This window comes from Pleurodeles waltl, chromosome 11 (assembly GCF_031143425.1).
Source record: "Pleurodeles waltl isolate 20211129_DDA chromosome 11, aPleWal1.hap1.20221129, whole genome shotgun sequence".
Taxonomy (NCBI): domain Eukaryota; kingdom Metazoa; phylum Chordata; class Amphibia; order Caudata; family Salamandridae; genus Pleurodeles; species Pleurodeles waltl.
This window is the reverse complement of record NC_090450.1, coordinates 277,097,393-277,125,360: the sequence shown is the minus strand read 5'-3', so window position 1 is coordinate 277,125,360 and position 27,968 is coordinate 277,097,393.

Below are 27,968 nucleotides of genomic sequence, written 5' to 3'. Positions count from 1 at the left end.
TGATTGTGCTTGTCATTCCCTATTTGGAGCAACATTTGGGAATCTCATGATTTATTAATGCCAAAATGCAATTACCAATATGTATGTAGCATTACTGCAAAAATTGGGACCAAATGAGAAAAGACGGCCGTCGTGATTGAAAAACGCTCCGCCTCCTTATTCCCTTGAGTAAGAGAGTGAGGATATTCTACTGCACTGTCCGGCCTTCCTTCAAAAGAACTCTAAAGGATGGCGGTCTTGTTTGGCAGGCGGTAAAATTCATGGAGGTCCCGTCCGATCAATTGCAATATAATGTGGAACACAGAAGATTAAAAAAAAACTCAAAGTGAGCGAGAGGAGCTCTGAATACAGGGGCTATAGCAAATATCCATCCGCAGGCCAACAGAAATGACCATCGGGCAGACGGAAAAGAGTAAAGTGGTGAAGGAGAGAAATTAGATGAGTACACGGGAGAAGAGGAGAGGCTATAAGGACAGACAAACAGAGAAGATAAGGAAGTGAGAGAGTGAGGGAGACAAATAAGATGACAAAAAACCAAGAGAAAATAAGAAAAAAATAGCGAGACGGAGTGGGGGAAAGGAAGAGGAAGGATGAGAAAGAGGGTAAAGTACATGAAGATAAAGGAGAGGAAGGAAAGAGAAAAAGAATGCACGGACTCCGAAACAAACGACTTAAGGAAATAAGAGGAAAGAACAAAAGGCCAGCAAGCAAATAGACAAAGATGACGGTAGGTAGAAAGAAATGGGAGATATGTTACAGAGTATTAGACAGGAAACATGTTAGAAGATAAGAACTAAAGTGCATAACATAGTAAAGAAGAATATAGCAGGAAAGGAGGATCGAGGAAGACACAAATGTGTAAATAATAACGTAAAGAGAACGTTCAATTGTAAAATAAATCATGGGAAAACTCAGGGTCTTCCGTGAAACACAGCTAGGGTGGCGAAACAACGGGGCTAAAACCATTCAGACAGTGCGCCTAACTCTCCGAAAAAACAGGTGTAAAACTCAGTCTACCAGCGCTACCAGTGCTTTGATGAAAGAAAGGTAAGCTTTATCTCTGTCCAAAGCTTTCTGTCAGCGCCTCCCCAGGCTGAGAGCAAGAAAGAGGGGGCGAGGGAAACGAAGCCGCTGTGCTAAGTATCCAGACGCCTATCTGTCCTCTCTTTCACCCTATTTGCTGTGATTGTTTATGTTTGCTGCCACCGACTCGCTGGTCCCACCTGTGCCTTGTGCGTCCTCTCTCATCCATCACATTCAGTACATATTGATCCAGGGAAAGGCAAGAGGAAAGAATCATATGCTGCTTATTCTGTGAACTAATAAAAGAAGCACTTCATAGTCTGGTTTAGCGAAAGGCTCCATCTTCAACCCCCAGAATAGAAATGTGTCTTCATTCTACAACAAGGACCAATCCAACAACTGTAAACGACTGTCAGTCATTATTTGTGAAGCTGCCAACCACCGTGACAAGACTCCGTTACTCCTAAAAAGAAAAAAGCCTGCTGGGAATCGACATCGGCAGACACACCCGATAACCTTCCTTTATTAAACAGCGACCAATGTAGTCTTTAGAGTCTCCAATGGTCGCAACGGTATCACAGGAATCTTCCTACACCCCCCTGACAGCGTGCAAGGGGTTGTTGACAAAAGAACAATTCATTATCTGTGACTAAGAGTCAACCATTCAGGGTTCCTAATAATATAATTGGTGGAGGCAAATACAGACATGACTCAAGTGTATGCCCTAACATGCACGTTTCACGTAGTAGCTATATAATGCAATTTTCACAAAGAATATGAGCTCATAGGATCGGGGGCCGTATTAAGAATCAGGCCAACTGTTCATGTTTGTGCCACGACGCACCACTAAACAGGCGTGCCGGGCTCAAACATGAATAGTGCACCTGAGTACAATGAAAGTGCTGCCCTCAGCGCAGCCATGAACTAAAGGCTGCCCTGGAGGCAGCGCATCCAAGTGATATATGGAGCAGCTGCTTTAATCAGCTTCTCCATGTTCCAGTGCACAGGTGGCACCTGCCTGCATTTTAGTGAGCGGCCTGAGCTCCTCCTGCAAGCGGGTGCAGTGAGTAACTGCAAATGCCTGCGGGGGAACATCTGAGGGATCCATGGGACCTCCGTTGACCCCTTCAGAGGTCAGCCCTCAGTGGGTGCACTGACAATGCGCCACCTTACACCTTCTTTGCCTTTTCACCCATGTCTATACAATGGTTTGGGCACAAAGCCAAAGAGATTTCCTGGTTTGCATTGGGCCACGCCCCATACAAATGAGGGTATAACCTCCAGGTACTGTTAGCGCTATATGCGCACTAGCGCTATCAGTATTACAGAAGGAGCAGAGTAGAGTCTGCAAGTTACAGTTACATTAGGGCACAAGATAAACTTACTTGAGTAAGCTATAACAATAACTGGTGAATTTCTATGTTGTTTCTTTACCTAAAAGGTTATGTTGTTACTGAACATTTAACCTAATGACAACATTACTTTAACCTTCTTTTTTCAGTGAATTTCTAGGATTTTTTTAATGTAAAGTAATATTTTGTCACAATAAGTAAAGCGAAACTCTGCTGTGAGGTTGCTGCTGGACCTGGCCTGTGGCCAGGCCCTGTGGTAAAGCCCCACTCCACAAGCAGCCAACCTTACTGTGCACAAGGACAAAGCATGGAACCCATGCAGAGGAAGCCAACCCCACACTGCGCAGGCCTTTGCCATGCGTGATGAGAGCTTGGCCGCCGGGCCTGGTCTGCAGCTGTCCCTGATTCCAACCCTCTGCAAGCAGCCAACCCTGTGCTGCGAGGTTGGTGCAGAGCTTGTGGCCAGGTCTTGTGGCTAACCCCCTGCAGGCAGCCAACCCCACACTGCACATGGGCTTTGGCTGTGTGTGATGAGAAGTTGGCTGTGGGGCCTGGCCACATGCCAACCCCTATATCGAACCCCTCTGCAAAAAGCCAGAGTCACACTGCACATAGCCTTAAGGCTGTGCGCAGCGGGGTTGGCTAACCCCTTCTGCAGGCAACTATTCCCATTTTGCACACTTCTTTTGGCCATGAACGGCAGGGGGATGGCCACAGGCCCTTCCCTGTGACCAGGATCTGTGGCCAACCTACCCAAAGGCACTCAGCCCCTCCCCGCAGGCAGCCAACAATATGCCCTGCAGAGCCCTTGGTGTGTGTGTGTGTGTGTGTGTGTGGGCTAGGGTTGGTCTTTGGGCCATAGGGACCCCATGCCCTGGGACAAAAACATATATATCTTAACCCACATTGCTGGGTGTGACAGCCAATGCCTGGCACCGCACACTCTCCCTGGTGCTTTTGATGGCCATTGCCCACCACCAGGATGAACTTAAAAGAATTCTCAGAGAATTTCCCCCCTCAGGAGAGTTGTGAAATCACTTCTGCATCTCTTCCCACTCATCTGTGATGTCAGCACGCACCAAGGCGCACTGACATCACAGTTTCCCAAGTGAGAAGAAAAAGGGGAGGCCTTCTTTGTCATCATCGGTGGGGTTTGGATCGACTGAAATGTCTCCCCAGACTTCAGGACGGAATTATTACGTCAGGAGATTCGTATTAACCCATTTAATGGTAATAATCGTCAGCATTTCAACCATTACCACCTACTTGTTTCGACTTCCGTCTTGATCACAGTGGTTTAGCATAGATTGATTTGCACCTGAATTAACGATTTTTAACTTGGAAAAGCATTGTGGGAGTTGTTGTCCATAATATATATGTGTCAGCAATGGCATATTAATTAAAGCGGCAGCATCATGCCATCAAAGCTTTGCCAGAGCATTTCAAATCCTTACAGTTTTCCCCAATACTCCGTTGTTTTCAAAGCTCTTTCAAATAAATGCTCTGTTGCAACACGTTTCCTTTCAGCTCAATGCTGCAGACACTATTATTGCCCTTCCAATGCTCGGTGTCCTATTTTCACTCTCCCACACATGCTTTCTTTAGGATATTAAAAGTCCATGTAGGTAAGCTCCCAGGCCTGTGCCTTCAGTCTGTTTCACAGTGTACAGGCCGCATCAATGCCATAATGTAAAAGTTTACAAACGATGCAGAATTTTCAACACGCTGCATTTGAAGTCACCAGCTATCTAGCTTATTTGAAGTCTTCAAGTGTAAAAGTACTCACACAAGGGATTAGTATCCCCCTTTTCATTCTTCACAACGTATTTGCTCTTCTCCACTTGGTCCCTGGCTCTGCCACTCATAATTATAATAGCAAACAAATTGGTCCAATTTGTTTGCTAAGATGTATATATATATATTTAGAAAGCAATACAAATGTCAAGATAACTCTTTTGATTGTTCCTGCTAGGGAGAGAGATCAGACTTTTGTCTAGTAACAGTTTTGACACAATAAAGTCGCACATTGGGTTAATATGCCTGCTGCAAAGAACAGATCTGTATTTGATGTCAAAAGCTGAGTGGATTAGTAAAGATAGCTGTTACCAACTCCTTAAAACAAATTAAATGTATTCCTGTCACAGGCACTAGGCCCTAGCACACCAATGGGTAGTGTTTTTATTGGGGAACTCTGGGTCGTAGAAAGTGTGTGGATCCCCTCACGTTCCTGTAGTTTACGACACAGAAATTAATGGAAAAATTGTGTTTTTATTCAATGTTTCACGTCTGCAGGGTATTTTGGGGTAAGAAACTTTGAGGGATCCGTACAAGCGACACTTCCGTGGACTTCCCTTGATTTATATTATTCACTAACTCGTTGCCAACCCCAGGACTAATTAGTACACCTACAGTTGTCATTATCACCACAATATGATTTTGTCCCTTCCCTGTTGCAGACACTTAGCCCGCCCACACAAGTAAGGTAGCAATTTTGTCAGGAGACCTGGGTGAATGCCACATGGAAGGAAGTTTGGAGGCTTGCTGCAGATTCCCAAACTTTCTATCACAGAAATGTGAAGAAAATGTGTCAGTTTAGTTAAGATTTGAGGTTTGGAAGGGATTCTGGGTCAAAAAACATGGTAAGAGCCACGAATAAGAGCCCACTCTTAATACCCCTATGTGTCTAGTTTCTAAAAATGTATAAGATGGATAGGTTATCCCAGGTACCAGCTGTACTAGAGCCCAAAATTTCAAGTTTCCCACACTGGAAAAAAGAGGTCAGGTTTTGGTGGAAAAAATGTGCTGCATGTTGCACTTTGGGCCATTTGCTGTTGCGGGCCTACCCTCACAAGTGAGGTACCATTTTTATTGAGAGACCTTGGGGAAATACCAGGTGGAAGGAAGTTTGTAGCTTCTCACAGACTGCAGAAGATTCCATCACAGAAATATAAGGGAAATGTGATTTTTTAGTGAAAGTTTGAGGTTTGCAAGGGAGTCTGGGTGAAAAATGTGGTGTGAGCCACGCAAATCAGCCCATGCGAGATGTTCCTAGTCATCCAGATTTAAAAAATGTTTAGGTTGGCTAGGTTTCCCTAGGTGCGTGCTGGTCTAGGGTCCAAAATCTCTAGCTACCCACACTAAAAAGAAAGGTCAGTTTTTGTGGAGAAAATGTGTTGTGTCCATGTTGTGTTTTGGCCCATTTCCTGTCATGGGCACTATGCCTACTCAGACAAGCGAGGTGTCATTTTCATCTGGAGTCCTGGGGCAATGCAGAGTGAAAGGAATTTTGTTGTTCTCCCAAATTCCAGAATGTTCCATCACAGAAATGTGAGAAACATTTTTGTTTTTTAGTCAAAGTTTATGGTTTGCAGGGGATTCTAGGTCACAAAACGTGGTGAAAGCCATGCATGTCAGTCCATCCTGGATACCCCTAGGTGTTTAGTTTTCAAAAATGTGTAGATTGGCTAGATTTCTCTAGGTGCCGGCAGAGCTAGTTTCCAAAACCTTGAGCTATGCACATTGGAAAAAAGAGTCCGTTTTCGGTGGAAAAATGTGCAGAATCCCTGTTGTGTTTTGGTCCATTTCCAGACATAGGCACTAGGCCTTCTCATGCAAGTGAGGTACCATTTTTATCAGAAGACCTGGAGGAATGCCAGGTTGAAGGAAGCTTGTGGCTTTACACAGATTCCAGAACTTTCCCTCATATTAATGTTAGGAAAATGTGATTTCTAGTGAACGTTTGAGGTTTGCAAGGGGTTCTGGATCAAAACCAGTGATGAGAGACACACATGACAGCCAACCTTGAATACCTATAGGTGTTGAGTTTTAAAAAATGTATAGGTTGGCTAGATTTCTCTAGGTGCCGACTGAGCTAGGGTCCAAAACTTCAAGATACTCTCATTGGGAAAAAAGGGTCAGATTTCAGTGGATAAAATACCTTGCATCCATGCTGCATTTTGGGTATGTTTGCTGTCATGGGCACTAAGCCTACCTACACAAGTGAAGGACCATTTTTTATTTGGAGACCTAAGGGAATGCTGGGTAGAATGAAATTTGTTGCTCCCTGCATATTCCAGATCTCTCCATCACAGAAATGTGAGGAAAAGTGTTTTCTCATGAATGTTGAGGTTTATAAGGGATTCTGAGCAAAAAATTATGATGTGAGCTACACGTGTCAGCCCCCACTAGATATCCATAGGAGTCTAGTTTTCCATAATGCATAGGTTGGTTTGATTTAGCCTAGGTGCATGCTGATCTAGGGTCAAAAATCATGGGCTACCCACATTGGAAACAAAGATTCACTTTTTGGTGCAAAAATATACAGTGCCCATTTGCGTTTTGGGCTGTTTCCTGTCACTGGTACAAGGCTTGCACACACTAGTGAGGTACCATTTTTATCAGGAGACCTGGATGAATACTGGGTGGAAGAAGGTTGTGGTTCCCCACAGATTCCAGAAATTTCCATCACAGAAATCTGAGGAAAATGTGTCTTTTTAGTCATAGTTTGAGATTTGCAAGGGATTCTGGGTCAAAACACATGGTGAGAATCATGCATGCCAGCCCACCCTGGATACCCCTAGGTGTCCAGTTTTAAAAAAATATATTGATTGTCTATGTTTCCTAAGGTGATAGCAGAGCTAGCATCCAAAATCCAGAGCTACCCACATAGGAAAATAAGGGGTCAGTTTTAGGTAGAAAAATGTGCTGCTTTCATGTTGCATTTTGGGCCATTTCCTGTCACAGGCACTAGGACTACCCACACTAGTGAGGTATGCTTTTTGTCAGGAGACATGGGGAAATGCTGGGTGAAATTAAGTTTGGAGCTCCCTACAGACTCCAGGACTTTCCATCACAGAAATGTGAGGAAAATGTGTTTTTTTAGGACGTACGTACATACAAATATTTATTCAGCTCTAAGCCATAAAAAGATACATCAATAATATAACAGTAATAAAATATGTACATAAATATCAACAAAAGCTCCCAAAAACAATAATACAATAAATCATTAGCAATCAGTTGATCAAATTGTACATCAACAATCCTGGTTCACTTAGATTCCCTTTACATAATCTAATTCAATAAACTTTTAGAGCTAGGTCCAATATGTCAAATTTCTTCCACATGATACTACTTTGAATCTTAAAGTTGGAAACACTGATGGCATGCTAATAGGATTTTGGGAACTTGTTGTTTTGCATGGATATAACAGATTTCTATTAACTTCATCCCAGGGTGTGAAATGCTAGCTCTAGATCAACAATTCTAAGCTTTCCCCACTCTTGTTAGCAATCACTATTGTTCGTCAATTTTCCTACTTCTAGTGTCAGCAGCAAGAGCACTTCATGTCACTTCTCTATCTCCCGTACTAGGACAGTATAATGTTGACAGTGACCTTTAGGATATATTTAAGGAGAGAAGAGATTAAGCAACAATGTGGCCTGGCCCAAAGAAACAATGAGATTTAATTGAATTGTAATGTGCAAGATGCTAAAAACAAATTTAATTAATTCAAATCTATGCTCATTGTTCTCAGCACTTAATTTACAAAATAATCTATCTTAAATACATTTACAGCAATAAGAGAGTGGTCTTATCATTTAGATTACAATTGAAATTGCATAGCCTACGATATTCTAGAGACTTAGGGCCTCTTTGTCTCTGTTATATGCGGCAGCCAATAGGAATCGGCTTATTCCAAATACAATATAAGCAGTGGTATCGGACCTCAAAATTCTTGCTGCTTCCTTGTACTTCCTTATTCCTAGATTAATACAAATCGGGCAGATACACATCCTTCTAGGCTTCTCATAATCTTTGCATAACAATAGCACATGGTTAATAGTTTCAATACTCCTCATATTGCACAACTTGTAAATTAGATCATCTCTATTATTTCTCAAACAGTCCCATTTTCCAGTATATGCCTTAATATGCAGGATTTTGTACCGAAATTTTGTGCAAAGTATTTTTGCATGCCTTGGATGTATTACATCTAGCCATTCTTCAAAGTTGGGTTTTGGTTTATTATTCAGAAACTGGGTGGTTAAACTTCCTAAATTCCCATTTCGATGGAGGTTAGAAAGATAATGCTCCCAGTACACTCATTTCAGGAGAACCTTTGAATGCACAGTAAGAGTATAAGGATCATCCCAGAAGGATTTAGGCCCCAGTTTAAGAAATCAAAACCTCAAATGGTGAGCCAAGGGAAAGATACAGATCTATCTAAATCGACTAGCTCCATTAGTGCTACTCTGTAAGGAGCCAAATCTGGTACTGTCCAAAGCCTGCACCAATAGAGCATAGGTCTCATTATTGCCAAGATCAATTTGCTCGGTGGTCAAAAGGGGAACACCTCTTGCTATATCTTTGTCTTCTAACAAATGGTCTAACCCAACTATTGGTTCATAATTATAGTTAAAATTACCTCCTATTATTGGTTCGCTCGCAGAGATGTTTTCTAACATAGCGTCTAAGATGCTTATTACACATGACTCCTGGTTTGTTCTCCTAGGTATAGACATTAAAAAGATGGTATGAGACTTTGTTTTTAGTACTAATCGACACCCCCAAAATATCAAGTGAGGCTGTATTATGCAGGCCTAGCTCAACATTTATGGACATTTTTACCCATAAGACCAGTCCCCCAGATGCTCTCCCGCTTGATGCTGAGATGGCACGTACAAAATATGTTTTATGACCCAATTTGTACGGTGGTTCCACTAACCAAGTCTCCTGAAAGAGACACAGATGAAATTGGCCGACAGAATCATGCCAATCTGGATCAGTTAGCTTGCTCCTTAGGCCCGCCACGTTCCATGATAATATGGAGACAGTATCCCTAACTATTGGGCACACAGATCTTGTTGCTGATCCCTGGGACGCAACAGGGTCATTGTGGTCAGGTATTGACCCAACATCTCTACCAAGCCTCATATTCTGCTGGCTATTATCACCTAGAGTTTCTTGTGTTTTTTTTTGTACTTTTTGAGGTTTGCAAGGGATTCTTGGTAAAATAACGAACTGTGAGCCGCACATGTCAGTTACCCTGGATGCTCCTAGATGTCTAGTTTTCCAAAATGTATATGTTGGCTTGGTTTCCCTAGGTGCCTCCTGAGCTAGGGTCCAAAATCTCAAGCTACCCACATTGGGTAAAAAAGGGTCAGTTTTCTGTGGAAGAATGAGGTGTGCCCATGTTGCATTTTGGGCCATTTCCTGTTCTGGGCACTAGGTCTACCCCCACAAGTGAGGTACTATTTTTATTGGGAGACCAGGGGTAGTGCTGAATAGAAGTAAATGTGTGACTCCCTGCCGATTACGGATCGTACCATCACAGAAATATGAGGAGAGTATATTTTATAGTGAAAGTTTGAGGGTCCACACAAGTGAGGTACCATTTTTATTGGGAGACCTGGGTGATTGCTGGGTGAAAGGAGATTTGTGGCACCCAGAAGATTCCAGAACTTTCCATTACATAAATTTAAGGAAAATGATTTTTTTAAGAGTTTAAGGTTTGCAAGGGATTCTGTTTAAAAAAATGTGTTGACAGCCACCAATGTTAGCTTTCCCTGGATATACTTAGGTGTCTACTTTTCAAAAATGTATAGGCTGGCTAGGTTTCCCTAGGTATCTGCTGAGCTAGGGTCTAAAATCTGGAGCTACCTACATTGGAAAAAAGGGTCAGTTTTCGGTAGAAAAATGTGCTGCATCCATGTTGCATTTTGGGCTGTTTTCTGTCATAAGCACTAGGTCCTCTCACACAGGGGAGGTGCTATTTTTATTGGGAGACAGGGGGGATTCTGGGTGGAATGAAGTTTGTCCCGTCCTGCAGACTCCAAAACTTTCCATCACAGAAATGTGAGGAAAATGTGTTTTTTGCAAATTTTAAGGTTTGCAATTAATTCTGGGTAAAAAAGGGTGGCGAGAGCCATGCATATCAGTCCATCCCGGATGCCCCTAGGTGTCTAGTTTTTCAAAATGTATATATTGGTTTGGTTTCCCTAGACGCCAGCTGAGCTAGGTCCAAAAACGTGCCACATTGGATAATTTTGATGCTTCCATGTTGCATTTTGGGCTGTTCCTGTCACATGCACCAGGCCTACCCACACAAGTGAGGTACCATTTTTTATCAGAAGACCAAGGAGAATGCTGGGTGGAAGTTTGTGGCTCCAGACCTTTCCATCACAGAAATGTGAGGAAAATTTATTTTTTGGTAAAGGTTTGAGGTTTGCAAGGGATTATGGGTGAAAAAACAAGGTGCGAACCAGGCAAGTCAGCCCAACATTGATACATCTAGTTGTCTAGCTTTCAAAAATGTACAGGCCTGCTAGGGTTCCCTTAGTGCTGGCTGAGGTAGGGTCAAAAATCTCAAGCGACCCACATTGAAAAAGGTGTCAGTGTTTGGTGGAAAAATGTGCTGCATCACTGTTGCATTTTGGGCCGATCCTGATGCTGGCACTAGGCCTACTCACACAAGTAAGGTACCATTTTTATTGGGAGACCTGGGTGAATGCCGGAAGGAAGGAGGTTTGTGGTTCCCCACAGATTCCAGAACTTTCTATCAGAGAAATGTGAAGGAAATGTGTTTTTTGGTGAAAGTTTGAGGTTTTCAAAGGATTCTGGGTAAAAAAATGTGTTGAGGGTCACGCATGTCAGCCCACCATGCATACCTCTAGATGTCTAGTTTTCCAAAATGTATATGTTGGCTAGGTTTCCATAGGTGCCTGCCGAGCTAGCCTCCAAAATCTCAAGCTACGCACATTGGAAATAAGGGTCAGTTTTCAATGGAAAAATGTGCTGCAGCCATTTTGTGTTTCAGGCTGTTTCCTGTCCTGGGCACTATGGGGGTCATTACGACCCTGGCGGAACAAGTCCGCCAGGGCCGTGGGACGCGGTGGCACCGCCGACAGGCCGGCGGTGCCCCGCGGGGCATTCTGACCGCGGCGGCTCAGCCGCGGTCAGAGAAGGGAAACCGGCGGTCTCCCGCCGGTTTCCCGCTGCCCCAAAGGAATCCTCCAAGCCGGCGCAGCATGCTGCGCCGGCATGGGGATTCCGACTCCCCCTCCCGCCATCCAGTTCCTGGCGGTTCTCCCGCCGGGAACCGGATGGCGGGAGGGGGAGTCGTGGGGCCCCTGGGGGCCCCTGCCGTGCCCATGCCTATGGCATGGGCAAGGCAGGGGCCCCCGTAAGAGGGCCCCTAAAAGTATTTCAGTGTCTGCAAAGCAGACACTGAAATACGCGACGGGTGCAACTGCACCCGTCGCACCTTCCCACTCCGCCGGCTCTATTACGAGCCGGCGTCATCGTGGGAAGGGAGTTTTCCCCTGGGCTGGTGGGCGGTCTTGTGAAGACCGCCCGCCAGCCCAGGGGAAAACTCGGAATACCCTCCGCGGTCTTACGACCGCGGAGCGGTATTTCGGAGGGGGGAAGCCTGGCGGGCGGCCTCCGCCGCCCGCCAGGCTCGGAATGAGGGCCTATGTCTACCCACACAAGTGAGGTACCATTTATATTGGGAGACCAGAGGAAATGTTGGGTGGATGAGAATTCATGGCTCACCACAGATTCAGGACCTTTCCATCACAGAAATGTGAGGAAAATGTTTTTTTTAGTGAATGTTTGAGGTTTCCAAGGGATTCTAGGTAAAAACATGTGATATGAGCCAGGCAAGTCAGCCCACCCTCCACATCCCTAGTTGTCTAGTTCTCAAAAATGTACATGTTCGCTAGGTTTCCCTTGGTGCCGGGTGAGGTAGGGTCCAAAATATCTATCTACCTACATTGGAAAAAAAGGGTCAGTTTTTGGTGGGAAAATATGTTGTGGCCATGTTGCGTTTTGGGGTGTTTCCTGCCACTGGCACTAGGCCTACTCACACAAGTGAGGTACCTTTTTTATCTGGAGACCAGGGTGAATGCCTGATGGAAAGAGATTTGTAGTTCCTTTGCAGATTCCAGAACTTTCCATCATAGAAATTTGATCAAAATGTGTTTTTGTAGTGAACGCTTAAGGTTTGCAAGGGATTCTGTGTCAAAAAAGGTGGCAAGAGCCACATATGTCAGCCCACCCTGAATATTCCTAGAAGTCTAGTTTTAAAAAATGTACAGTTTGGCTAGTTTGTCCTTAAAGCAGGGTCAGGTAGGGTCTTTAACCATTGTACAGTGCATCTCAGTTGTTGGTTCTGGGTACCTTGGGTTCTTGGCGAACCAAAAAACCCTATATATCCCTGCAACCTGAAGGGTCAATGGGACATATTGGTTTTGGCAATAGACCATCGTAACAAAAAGTTACAGATAAAAATGTTGTCACAAATGCCTTTTTTTCAATCTTTCTTTATTTCAACAGTTATTTCCCTTGGCAAAACCTTGAGAGATCTGCACATATGACCCCTTGCTGAATTTAGAATTTTGTCTACTTTTCAGAAATCTATAGCTTTACTGGATTACCTATGGGTTGTACACTGGTTTGTACCACAGACTAGAAGTAGGTTAAGAGCACAAAAAATGGCAAACTAGAATACCTCTTAGAAAAATGGCAATATTTGTTTTACAAAATAGTTTTTTATGATTCAGCTCTACATGTTCCTGAAGGCTGGGAAGATGGTGATTTTAGGCTTGGGGACCCCATTCCCTGGAGCATCTATGTTTTGAGGTCAGTGGTGCCCTGTGCCCCCTCAGGTGACTCACAAAGAAACACATTGGAGGATGCATGGGGATCCCCAGGGCCCCATGCGCCTCAGATGGCTCCCCTGATGGTGTAGGAGCCAGCATTGCTCCTCCCTGGAAGCAGCAGCTATTTATGTTTGCTCCCTCCAGGCAGGAGCAATATGTGTTCTATTTCAAATCTGAAGTCCGCTCACAGGCTGCTGGAGCATGTTTAAATCTCCTGCCAGGTGGAAGCAGACTTGAAAGCTTGCTCTCGTCTGGCAGATCATTTTAAAATGCTCCATCCAGGCAGGAGCAAACATATGTTTCTTTGCCTGCTGTAGTGTGAGCAGAGAAACTACTGTGTCTCTGGGGTGGACGCTTTGAGACACAGTCCCTGAGCTGGTCTCAGAGGGGTGGTTCTTGTGTAGGTTAAAGTCAAGGTAGAGGGGCTGTGTGGAACCCCTTCCACTTTAATTTACATTTCTGTCCTGAGGAATGGGGTCTCAGGGGCTTATTTAGGCTTGGAGAGGGAGGCTGCATGCCCCACTTACTTCACTTAATTACTTGGTCCTGGAAGATGGGGTCCTTAGGCCTTGTTAGGGACAGGGAGGAGAGGCGTAGGTTCCTTCGCCTTTTATTATTTACTTTGGTCCTAGGGTGGTTATTTTAAAAAAAGACTCACATGAGCCTGCGCTTTTTCAAAAATATTGCCACAGATTTGTGGATCCTCAGTGAATTTATGTCAAAATTTAAAAAATAAACTGTTTGGTACCTGGCAGGGTCCCTCTGGGTATTGATTGCTAAGATGGCTGAAACCACACTGTTTTTGATGTAGTTAAGGGCCAATCAGATCTCAGCTTGGTATTTCTTATGAGAACTTTTAAAGTTATGTTAGTGCAGCTGGGAGTTCACAACACTGTGTACAGAGGTGTCTGAGTTATAGTAATTTGAAGGCAGTGCATAATTGTTTTTGTAAGTTATAACTCTAAAATTACATCTATAACTTTTTAATTTTTATGGTTTGTGTAATTTATTTATTTTTTCTATAGAAAAATTAAAATAATAAGTTAGATCGCCTATTCTAGTGCATCATTTAGATCTACATATCCTAAAGAAACTTATTTGGTTCAGGAATGATTTCAGGCTTACTCATTAGTGGCATGAATGGACATGTGGAGAAGATTATGGGCCTGATTCTAACTTTGGAGGACGGTGTTAAACCGTCCCAAAAGTGGCGGATATACCACCTACCGTATTACGAGTCCATTATATCCTATGGAACTCGTAATACGGTAGGTGGTATATCCGCCACTTTTGGGACGGTTTAACACCGTCCTCCAAAGTTAGAATCAGGCCCTAAGTGTGTAGGCTCAATCCCAGACCGCAAGTGCTGCTCCATAATACATGAAAAGTTTAAACCCCCAATCATTGTTTTCTATCTAACTAAGGAACTTCCAGATTAACGTCTCAACAATGACTTGGTCAGTGAAGCATAACTGATTCTTTGTTTCTGACCTCTCCCATTTTACTACGTAGCAAAATTAGGCTGCCTAATGGGGTTCTATGTGTGATGGCATTAATGATACTCAATATTATCTGAGCTATTTGGTACTTATTTTCCAACCTCTAATGCCAAACGTCTTTATAGAGTAAAGTGTACAAAATTAGCTTGGATAATGTTGTCAGTGATGTCATCAATGATAACATTTTAGATGTCAGTAATGTCGTCCACGGTGTCATAGAACATGGAATTAATTATGTAATATGTGAGATCATAAGCATTGCATGGTGGAGGCGCTCTGCTAACTATAACTAGCAAACCTTTGTGGTGTTTTGAGTTCAAAATGTTATGTTGGCATTGGCATATTAACCTGACTATAACATCACTTTAACCTTTGTTTTTTTTTCAGCAAAATCAGAGCTTTATATCATACCTAACTACAATGTCAATTTCACACTTGTTTTTTTCAGTGAGTATCTATATTTTTTTTTATATAAAGTATTATTTTATTACCATACATAAAGCCAACCCCCTCTGCACATGGCCTTAGGCCATGTGCGGCAGGGGATTTGTTGACTGGCATGGCATTTAGCCAGGCCCTGTGTCCTACCCCCTGTAAGCACCCAACCCTCTTGCCGGTGGTGGGGGTCGGGCAGCCCCCTCCTCATGCAACTATTGGTAACTGGAAGTCCGGGTCCCTTTGTTCATAAAATGGGTAGGGAGTACATGTAGCCCCCCTCACTAAGCCAGTTTTGGGCCAAGGGACCCCATGAGCTGTGGTAAAAAAGATATGTTATCAGGGGAGGGGGATGTGTTGTTGCCCTCTCGGAGTCTTAATAGGCCCTGGTGGCAACTTCCCCCAGGGCCAAGTACATTAGTATTAGGGGAGGAGGTGTTTGTCCCCCACCCCCAACCCAAATAGGCCCCAGGGGATACCATTGCTTGGGGCAACACCTTAGTTATAGAGGAGGGGCTGCATGCCCCCCCCCAACCTGAACCTTTAGAGGCACAAGGGACCTCATCCCGTAGGGCCAAATGCTTTTACATTAGGGGAGGGAAGCATGTGGCCCTCCTTCCTAAGCCCAAATGTGCCTGCGGACCCCAGCTCGGGGACCATATTCTACTTATGTGGGAGGAGGGCATGTGGACTCCCCTCACCCAGCCATAAGAGGCCCTTGGAAAAGCACCCTAGGGCCACATTTCTATTATATGTGAGAGGACTGCATGGCCCACCTCCCTGAGTCTTAAAAGCTTCTGAGATCCCATACCAGGGGGGCAAATACCTAAAATCATTATTTGGGGAGGGGCACATAGCCCCCTTGCCAATCCCAAATGGACCCTGGGGGCCACACCCCTGTGCCATATTTTAATTAAAAGTGAGGAGGCATGTGACCCGCTGGAGCCAGAGATGGGGGACCTGGTGCCCACCCGGGGCACCCATCAATCAGCATGTTGGGGGCTGTGAGAGGAGCCCCAGGGCATCCATGGCCCCAGCCAGCCCCACCACATGGTGAGAGAGCTGACATTGCTCTTGTCTTGCTTGGGGGAAGCAGACTATTTATGCTTGGCCCCTCTGAGTGGGAGCAATTTTGGTTTTCCTGCTACAAGACTGTGGCTAGGGAAACAGAAGTCCGCCCTACATGGCAGGAACATTTTTAAAGGCCCCTCCAGGGAAAGAATGTTTGCTCCCACCTGGTGGGAGATTTAAAAATGCTTCCACCAGGTGAGAGCAAATATATGTTTCCCTGCCCACCCACTGCAGGCAGGGAAACGAGTCTGTCCTGGGAGTGTGCTCCCCAGGCCAGAAGAATTGAGCTGACCCCAGGAGATGGAAACCCTGGGAACTTTTATGGCTCAGGGAATGGGCTATGTGGCTCAGCTCCCTTTAAACTTCATTTCAGCCCCAGGGGATGGGTTTTGGGCTGTTTAAAGGCTCAGGAGGGGGGTTATGTGGTCCACTCCCTTTTTAAAAAAGAAATCAGCCCCAGTGGATAGGGTCCCCATGGACTACAAAGGCTTGGAGAGGGGGTGCATAGCCACCCTAGCCTTTTTCACTGCATTTCAGCCCCGCAGGATGTGGGCTCAGTGAGGGGAACCCCAAAAATGTCCCCCAAATATTTACTTAAAAAGTTGAAGGATACTATGGCCCTCATTCTGACCCTGGCGGTCGGCGGAGAGACGGCGGTCGGACCGCGAACAGACCGGCGGTATTAAAAATGGCATTCTGACCGCGGCGGTCCCCGCCGCGACCGACCGCTACATCTCCACTCCGACTGCCGCGGCGGTCATGACCGCGGGGCTGGAGTTTGCGCACTCCGGCCCGGCGGTCGTCCCAAGACCGCCAAGGGTATTATGACCCTGCCTACCGCCGCGGTTTCTTGCGGGCGGGAACCGCCGTGCGAACCATGGCTGTAAGCACTATCGGGGCCAGGGAATTCCTTCCCTGGCACTGATAGGGGTCTCCCCCACCCCCCACTACCCACCCGAGTCCTCCCCCCACACCCTCCACCCCCCTGCCACCCCCCAGAGGTGGTACGAACCCCCTCCCCACCCCCACGCCGACATGCACATACATGTACCCCGACATGCACACACCCCCAACATGCACATATACACACCCCCTACACACACATACACAACGGGGACACATACCCGCACACATACATGCCGACATGCGCACCTGCCGAACAGCACACATTACCCAGAGACACAGCAGCACCCCCCGCCCGCATACACGCACTCACACACCCCCTCTACACACTCACACGCACACCCCCATGCACGCCCACATCACACAACACCCCCCCACCCCCTCCCCTCACGGACGATCAACTTACCTTGTGCGTTGGTCCTCCGGGAGGCGACGGGAGCCATAGGGACGTGACCGCCAACAGAAGACCGCCAACAGAAGACCGCCACACAGAAATGTGGGTCGTAATTCTGTGGGCGGTGTTCTGCTGGCGTGGCGGTGGAGGTTGACCAGTCTCCACTTTCCCGCCGACCGCCAGTGTGGCTGCTGGCGGTTTTCCGGCGGAACGCTCCCAGCGGTCAGAATGCGCACAGCGGCACACCGCCGCGGTCGGCGGTCTTCACCGCGGCGGTAACTCAGCGGTCTTGCGAAAAGACCGCCAAGGTCAGAATGAGGGCCTATTTCTTTTATCCTAGTGCTAATGGTATTGCAGCAAAAACCTGTTTGGGGGCTTTGTGGGGACCCACAGGGTTCTTTATATTGATATTTTTACACTTCAGTAAAAAAAGGCTCGCTTGGCCATTCAGAAGGATTTATTTTTTAAACTTGGATTCGAGGGACTCTCGCCGGAGTCTCTCGAACCCAACACCCAGATATAATTTTTTTTTAACCCTTGTATTTCAAAACTTACTGAACAGGTTTACATGAAATTACAAAAAGCACAATCCAAGATCTAGCTTCCTGCCAGATGTGGTGTTATTCCATTCAGCAGTTTTTGAGGTAGTGCTTCCTAAGTATGTTTATGGAAAATGCATGGGAATTTTGAGTTTGGGTTTCTTGGCCCATACTTGATGGATCACTCATTTGCTAGAAAGTTTTAGGCAGATTCCTCAAATGGTGTCAAAGTTATAAGCAAAACAAAAAAGGCATTTCCTATAGAAAAGCTGAACTGAAAAAAATCAAAGGCTAAGGATAATTTATAGTTAGGAGATACATTATATTTAGGGATGGATTTACAAGCCCTGTGTGCCACTGCTGCATCACTTTTTGTGCCTCATCGGCAGTGCATAGTGCGGATCCATATCTACAAGGCCAAACAAAGGCCCTCATTATGATGGATTGAAAAGGACATCTGCCGAAGTTCTGACAGGTAAGCTAGCGAGTTCACAGCACTGTTTACGGAGGTGCACGAGTTATAGTAATTTTAATATGGTGCATAAATTATTGAGTTATAACTATGTAGTTGTAACTATAACTTTTAAATTTTTTTAATTTGTGTAGTTCAAGTAGTTTTGCTAACTAACTTATCTTCAGTCTTTACCTTAGGGCAAGAGTTATAGTTACTTGAGATAACTCTAACTATGCCAGGTTAATTTCTATGGTTTTTTATGTTTAAAATGTGAGGTTAACTATAACGTCCCTTTGTTTTTTTCAGTGAATTGCTATGTTTTTTAAATTCTGTTTCCTAACTATAACGTCCCTGTATCCTTTGGCTTTTAAGTGAATTTGTATGTTTTTTTTTAACATACAGGAATTTTCATTACTGTACATTAATCCAATCACTGGCATGCACAGCCTTCAGCCGTGCATGCTGGTGGTTGGCCCCTATAAGCATGCAGCCAGACCCTGAGACCAAGCCCCCTAACCACCCAACCCCATGCTGCGCATGGCCCTTTGGTGGGAGTTGGCTGCAGACTGTCTCTCTGAGTGTGTGAATAGGTATAAGAGGGTGTATCTGGGGGTGAGAGTGGCTGTGAGTGTCTCGGTGTGAGAGTGTCTGCATCAGTGTCTTAGTGGGTGTGCCAGTGTATGCACAGGTCTGTGAGTGGTTGCATGAGGGTTTCAGTGGGTCTGTGAGTGGTTGTGTGAGGGTGTGAGTGGGGTTCTGAGTGGGTGCATGAGGGTCTGAGTGGGTCTATGAGTGGGTGCGTGAGTGTCTGTGAATGAGTGCATAAGAGTCTGAGTGCGTTTCTGAGTGGGAGAAAGAGATTGAAAGAGAGAGAGTGATAGAGAGAGAAAGAGAGGGAGAGGGAGAGAGAGAGAGTTTTTAGGCTTTGATGGATGATATATTTAGAATGAGATATTTCTGGACAAATTGAAAAGGAAAATGTATTTGTAATTAAAAAGAGTGAGATCACATTTCAGTATCAACCTTGAACAAATGAAGTGTAAAAGAAATTAAAGAAGGAAAACGATCACAAGCACACCTGGAGTGGATCCCTCAACTTTCAGTGTGATGGTCTGTGAATGTAACCTTTAGGCCATAGGTGACTCCTTACTGTAATGCTTCCAGACATACCTATGACAGTCAAATCCACACATGTGATTGGAAAGAAATGTCATTGTTCCATCACTGGGAAGGTTTAACAGTCAAAACATCCGTAAATAAACAAACACACAGGCAAGGGATACTAGGATTTGAACCTTCAGCCTATTGAGTGATCGCACAAGACCAAGACCATAGCCATTAGCCCAGAAGTGACTCTGTTATGCTCTGCATCCAAATGTAACTATAACATTTGTCCCAAACATCTTGCTAGTCTCCCTCTTTAAAGTAATTAAATGGAGGGACCATGGCAATGATAATCGCTCTCTTCCATCAATTATGGGAAGGAAGAGAGAGAGTGACAGGACTACAGGGGGAGCCTGAAGGCCTCTGCAGACCTGGTCCGCTCTCCACATCCTTAAGGAGCTGGCATTGCTCGCAGAAGCAGGGGGCTGCTTTTAGTAGCAGCTCCCTGCTTGCAAGAGCAATGTTTCTATCTGTCTTCCCTGCACGCCTATTTGCGTGCAGCAAAGACAGATGAAAGCTCCGCTTTCTGCCAGCAGGAGCTGTTTGAGCTGATTTTTTTACAAGCCTATTTCTTTGGCACCCGGTGAGGAATCTTGAGCTGGTGTCTGGAATGTTATGGGTGATGCGTCACGCGGGGGCTGAGAAAAAGGGGAGGTCAAAAAAGGTGTGTTTCACACGTTATTTTCCCTAGGGTTTTTGAACAGGTCTACAGCCCAAACCCCTGCAGGGAATTACACCAAATTTGGCAGAAAGGTAGATCTCGGTCCAGAATGCACACTTCTTCTTATTTGGTGTGAATCCGTTCAGTAGTTTTGTAATTATTAAGTAAAAACCTAAGTTGTATAGTTGTAGGATGTGGATCCATCTTGACTCCTGTGCAGACGTTGACAACCATCACAGTAGAAGCAGTACTATGATTGGCTGGCCGCAACCTGTGCAGAAAGTTGCACCCGCCATAAGGGTCAGGGAAGAGGTACTCCAAACCCATGAGAACATTTATTGGGTTTTTACACATGCATGAATTTGCGACTCCTTTGTGGTACTTAGGCAGGACCCCCACGTTAGATCACAATGTGGTCACGAACCTTGCCGAAAAAATGATACACTCATGCCCCCACTCACAAACTCTTCCACACACCCACAGACCCACTAAGAGACACTTGCACTCACTCATAGATCCACTTACACAATCATGCACCCACTCAAAGACCCACTCATACACTCTTACACACTCTTATAAGGCCACTCAAACACTCATGCACCCACTCACAGACACACTCACAGACTCACATACCCTCTCGCAGACGCACTCATACACTCACTCACAGACCTACAAAGACATTAATTCACTCACTCACAGACCCACTTACACACTGATGCACCCACATATATATATATATATATATATATATATATATATATATGCACATATATATTCACTGAAAAAACAAAGGTTACATGGATGCTATAGTTAGGTTCTGAATTTACTCGTACAAAACCGTAGAAATTCAGCAGTTATAGTTACCTGAGCTAACTATAACTTGTGCTCCCTTAATGCACTGCTTATGACCTCACATATTACATTATTCATTACATGGTCAGTGCCATCATTCATGACATCACTCATGACATCTCATATGACATCACTGATGACATTATCCACACAGAGTCATATGCCCACTCATTTGCTGATACATATTCTTGTATACCCACAAACACATCTACTCACATACTTATTCAGAGATTCATAAAAGTAGAGATATACAGACATTCATTCAGTCAAACATCTACTGACACAACCACTCACTTACCCATACACCACTAACTGAGGTATTCACAGATCCATACAGTTACTTACACACCCACTCATACACCCACTCCCATACCCACTCATCCTCACACAGCCCATTAATAGATCACTATTCTAGGGACACATCCAGTTAATCAGCTGTAGAAACACTGACACACCCACACACTCATCCATAAAGTTACTGACACAGTCACTGACTCATTATTACAGTCACTTACACACTCAGTCACTCAACTATACAACTGTTCACACACCACCTCACTCACATGAACAGGCACATACGTATCCAGTCAGTCACCAATACAGCCATTCACCCAGCCACTCACTGACGAACACAAGTTCTCACATATCCACTCACTATCCTATAACAAAACGGACTCACCCACTCAGTTTACAATACAGCTACTCAAACACCCACTGATTCTCGCATACAGTCACTGACACAGTCACTCAGTTATACTTACAGTCATTCATACACTCACTGAATTATCCATACAGTAAGTAACTCACCAAGTCACTCATCAATACAGTGACACCCATTCACTTACCCAGACAACCACTCTGACAGCCACTCAATCACTCATGCAGCCACCCACGGACCCACTGACTAAATGAAATGCCGCTGCTCACACAGTCACTTGCTCACCTATACAGCAACTTACACATCCATTCAGTCTCTCATACAGCAAACGATTCAACCACTCATTCACCCATAGACACACACACACATCAATACAACTAGTTACACTCATTGGATGATGTCATCAGTGATGTCATATCAGATGTCATCAGTTATGTCAATGACCATGTCATGAGTGACGTAATATGTGAGGACATAAGCAGTGCATTAAGGGAGCACAAGTTATAGTTAGCTCAGGTAACTATAACTGCTGAATTTCTACGGTTTGAGTAAATCCAGAACCTAACTATAATGTCCATGTAACCCTTGGTGTTTCCAGTGAATTTCTAAGGTGTTTTTATTCTATTTCCAAACTATAACGTCCCTGTAACCTTTGATTTTTTCAGTGAATTTCTAAGGTTGTTTTTTTTTCTATTTCCTAACTATAAAGTCCTTGTAACCTTTGTTTATTTTTCAGTGAATTTCTATGGCTTTTTAACGTATAGGAATTTTAATTACTGTACGCTAATCCAACCACCACCGTGCACGGCCTTTGGCTGTCCGTGGCGGAGGTTGGCCACAGGGCCAACCCCCTACAAGAACCCAACTGTGCACGTCCTTCACCCATGCGCAGGGGAGGTTGCCGGCAGGACCTGGTCTGCAGCCAAACCCTGTGGCCAACACTCCCCAACCACCCAAACCCACGCTGTGCACTGCCCTTTCGCAGTGCATGCCAGGAGTTAGTGGCAGCTTCTCTAGTTGTGAAAATAGGTGTGAGAGGGTGTATCTGGGAGAGAGAGTAGCTGTCAGATTGCCTGTGTGGGTGTGAGAGTGCATACATCAATGTTTTAGTGGGTGCATCAGTCTGTGCACGGGTCTGTGAGTGGCTGCATGAGGGTGTCATTGGGTCTGTGAGTGGGTGCATGAGTGTCTAAGTGAGTATGTGAGTGGGTGCGTGACTGAGTGGATCTGTGAGTGGGTGCATAAGTGTCTAAGTGGGTATGTGGGTGGGAGAAATTGAAAGAGAGACAGGAAGAGAGAAAGAAAGTGAGAGTTTTTTTAGGTTTTAATATCTCATATACTCAGAATGAGATATTTTTGTTGGATTTAACAAAAAAATGTATTTAAGATATTTCAAAAAGCAGCCTTTTTTTATTAAAAAAAAAAGGAAATGAGTCCATCTGTAGCACAGTGTGAAGGGCTGCGAACTTCACACTGAGCGATGTTTTTTTTTTTTAGCCCTTTGTGGGCTTTGCAGCCAAGCAACAGCAAACAGCTATGTTCCTGGGGTGGGCACCAGGGCCATGAGATGCTCCTTGATGCGGGCCTCACGGCCCCCCCTTCAAAGCTTACATAGCCCTAGAGAGGTGGTGGTCCCTGGGATGTGGGGGTTCCATAGGGACTCCCTTTCTTTTTGTCAACATTTGCCCCAGGGGGTGATGGTGGCTGGGGCAGTGGGAGCGGATCAGAGCACCCCATTTTTTTCTTTCAAAAAGCCCCAGAACTTGGTCCACTCGGGGGCATTAGGCTAACGAAGCGTCGGAGCCTACGCCTCATTTTTGTTTAACTTTATGAGTGGATTTGCGGACCCCACCACCAGAGCTAAGGGGTCAGGGTGTCCGTGCCATGGCCCCTTTTTTAAAAACTTTTTTGGGGGACTTGGTTAAATCGGAGTCCCAAGATGGCTGACAAAACGCTTCAACAGCTTCGCAACACAAGATCGTTAGGGGTTGCAAATCCTTCATGTCCCTAGATATACAAATATGTTTTCCCCTTAATTTCTAAAAAAACTACCGAATAGAATTACACCAAAACAAAAAAGCACTCATTCTGGACCAGCACCTATCTTCCTGCCAAATTTGGTGTGATTACATCCAGTAGTTTTTGCGCTTTCGCTGTTCAAATCTCCACCCCGACAGATCACCTTGAAACTTTCCAGGCAGCAGCTAACGGTTCTGGCAAATTTATTTTGGAAAGTTTTGTGAAAATACGTGAAGTGGTGCCAAGGATATAGGCAAGTAAAAAAACGCTTTTTGTATAGAACGTGGTCCTACCTAAAACTACCTACTGCCACTAGGTAATACATATATATATATATATATATATATATATATATATATTAACTGAAAAATCCAAAAGTTAAAATAGCGTTACAGGTAAGTGACAACATTAACATTTTGCACTAATAAAAACACAGAAATCCACTAGTTATATTTAGCAGAGTTAATATAACTTGTGCCCCCGCCATGCACTGCTTGAGATCTCACATATTACATCACTCATGACATGTTCTATTACATAATTTATCACATTACTGATGACATCTCAGATGACTGATGATACATCATCCAATGTAATGTATCGCTGCACCCTTTTTTTTTTTTATTTACTTCAGGACAGGGGAGTAAGGGCCTGAATACGAGTTTGGGTGTCGGACGAGCCAACTGCCAAACTTGTGGTGAGAATGCCACCGTCATACGGGTGGCATCCCACCAAGCGTATTACAATGTTCCTGCCGGGCTGACCGGCGGGAACATTGCATTACACGTTCGCACCAGGTTGATGGCAGGAACAGAGGTACGATGTTGGTCTTGTCTCCTTTAAGGGAGCCAAGGCCAATATTGTAGTACATCAGCATCAGTGGAATGCACAGTGTCTGCAAAGCAGAGAGTGCACATTCCAATGGTGCTGGGCAGGAGGAACCCTATACTGTCCATGTCATGGGCATAGGCAGCGCAGGGCCCCCCTCTAGCCCTGTGCACTGGTATTGTGCCAGCGTTTCCATGATGGGGTCCCCGCCATGGAAAGGCTGGCAGGATTGCTGAGTTGTAATCAGCCAGGCGGCGCTGAGTTGAGCACCGCCGCAGCTGAGTACAACTCAGTTTACCATCAGCCCAGCGGGGACGGCGGTGCCCTGGTGGGTCGGCACGCCAGGTTTGTAATATGGCAGTCGGACTGCCTGGAGTGTGGCAGTCTTACCGTCACCAACAGTGTGGCAGTCCTCAGACCACCACACTCGTAATCAGTCCCTAAGCCCCTGAGTTCTGTAATGGCTGCTAGCAACAGTTTTCTCATGTTGCTGGCAGCCAATCAGAGTGCTCACTCCTGCAGACTGGCCCAAAGGAAAAAAAGCTCCCTCGGCCAACTAGAACACTCTCTTTTATAAAACTGGATTTGAGGGTCTGCCCAACAGTCCAGATATAAGAATAGTTTTCAACCTAATACTGCTGAATGAATTAACACCAAATCACAAAAAGCACAATCTGTGTACCATAACCAGCTATAGCTTCCTATCAAATTTTGGGTAATTTGTTCAGCAGTTTTGCTGTAGTCCTGCCCAAGTGTGTGGAAAATGCATGGGGATTTTGCATTTGTACCCCCCCTTTTTTTTGGCTTCAGCCTGGCTTTTCACGCTTAATCTTTCCATGCGCGTAGTAGGCAAAAAATATGTATTTTTTAAAAAGTTTTGTGGAGATTCATTAAATGGAGCCAAAGTTATTATCATCACAAAAAACAAATTTCCTATGTAAATGCTGACCTAGCAATAACTACCCGGGGTGACCACCAATGGGTAATATACATATATTACGCGGTGGCAAGACCTACTGTTTAATTATAAAAAGGTCAGAGTTTCCATAGGAAGAACATTATTTGATATTTTTGTTTTGCTAGTAACTTTGGCACTGTTTGATGAATCTTCATCTTTATCAGCTCTTCCCTGGAAGGTTTCAGGGTGACAAAGAGGGGGGGGGCAAAAAAAAGGGGGCGCCACAACATGTTTCCCCAAGCAATTTCCAATAGGAATTTTAGACAGTAGTACAGAAAAACGTCTGATAAGAATGACTCCAAATTTAGCTAACAGCTAGATCCTTACTCAGAAATTGTGCTTTTGGGATTTTAAGTATATCCATTCAACTGTTTATGAGAAATTATGGTGCATAGTCTGGTGATAGCAGGGCATGGCCGAGTGATTTGACTGACAGGCCACAATTTCAACTGAAATGTTATGGCTGCCATTTTGAGGGCTTGGGACTCACTTACCTTGTCCTGAGGTTATGAAACATATAAGATATTATGTGGCAGGGGAGAAGTATCCTGAGCCCTGTCCCTTGATGGTGGGGGTCTCAGAGAGACTGTCTGTGGTCAAAATATATATATATTATTTTTACAAGGCATGGCTTCTGTGGTACTCCAGAGTGACCCAGTGTTGCTCCCCCATGTAGTCCAGCAGGAGTAAAAAGGGATTTGAAAAGAATGTGTGGTAGGTGTGCATCTGGTTAGTGAAGGGTTGAGCTAGAGGAGTCCAGCCCCATGGACAGCTAACCAACAGATCTTACCTTACAATAAACAACAAGAAATTTCCTGAAAAAAACTAAAGGTTATAGTGGAGTTACACATATGTAAAGTAATAAGGGGCAGATTTAAGAACCCCTAGTGCCTCCTTGCGCCACATTAGCATAATTTTTTTACACTAATGTGGCCCAAGGCCAAACTCGCCGGGTGAAATTTACAAGGGTGCCACTTTGTAACCCTTTGCACTACATTGTGCCTACGCCAGGCATAATGTATGCAAAGGGGGCGCTCCCCTACTGGAGGGGGGAGAAAAAATGGTGTAAGGAAATCTAAGAGATTTCTTTGCATAATTTTTTTCTGAACTTTTAACACCTGCTCAGAGCAGGCTTTAAAAGAAGACCCACCATTGTTTTCACTAGGCCTCAATAGGCTTTGCATTATTAGCGTCAAAATGCTCCAAACTAGTGTCAAAAAGTTTGATGCTAGTTCCCCTAATTACCACCATGGCACACTGTATTGTAGATGCCGCTAAGGAGCGCATGAAAAGTGGCACTGCACTGGGTGCAGCACCACTTTTCTTAAATCAGGCCCTATGATTTTTACTTACATTATTAAAAAAACCTTGGATATTCACTAAAAAACACAAAGGTTAAGATGGTGGTATGTGTAGGTTCTGTAATTATGTTTGTAGTCAGACAAAAACTAACATTTGAAACAGAAAAAACACTGAAATTCACAAGATAGACATGATTAAGTAAGTATTACTTTTACTCCCACAATGCAATGTTTATGACTTCACATATCACTGATATCTAGTTAAATTGACGTTGTAGTTAGGAGTTGTAGTGATTATCTCACTTTACATTATTAAAACTGTAGAAACTCAATAATGAATAAAAGATGTTAAGGGGATTTATAGTGAGGTGAAAATGCCAGTTAAAATATACCATTTTAAACAAAGAAACCACAGAATCTCACCCGTTATAGGTATCACATGCCCTAAAGTAACTGTAACTTGCACACATGCCATGCACATTGTTGCCATCAATGATTTAATTTTAGATTTTGCAGTGATGTTATCAATGATGTCATAGAGGATGCCACAAGTGATGTAATATGTGAGGTAATTAGCAATGCAACGTGAGGGCACAAGCTATAGTAAATTTAGGACACAAGAGCCGTGTGCTCAACCCCCACAACGCCTCAGATGGCTGACTATAGCAAGTAACAACATGAAGGGTGTCAGTCAGACCTACTGGTTTTGTCAAAGGTTCAGAACACCAAAATATAAAATGTAGCAGCTTTATCAAGGGATCAGCACATCAATATATTTAATGCAGGCCTCTTGGTTTTGTCTACGAGTCACCAAAATGTATACTTTATAAATTTGCACATTGTATTTTTAACAATAGTGATGATCACAAAATATTTTCAGTAATGCATTTAAAAATGTAAGATTTTTTTAGTCTTTTTGTCACATTTTTCACGTCACAAAGTGCAGTCATGGAACCAACCACAAGGGGTCCCTGCACTCCACTGAAGAGCAAACAGCTTCAGCACTGAGTGCTTTTAAAAAACATGGCAAGCTTTCGTGGGTTCATAGATTCAATAACCCGGAGACATACTGTGTTTTCACTTCAATGTTGCTAGGTGGCAGTATTCCCTGCAACCTCCATAATTAAACAATTGCTTGGTGGTGGCCCTATCCTTTCTAGAGGCACCATTAGGATTCAAAAATATTTTTTTTT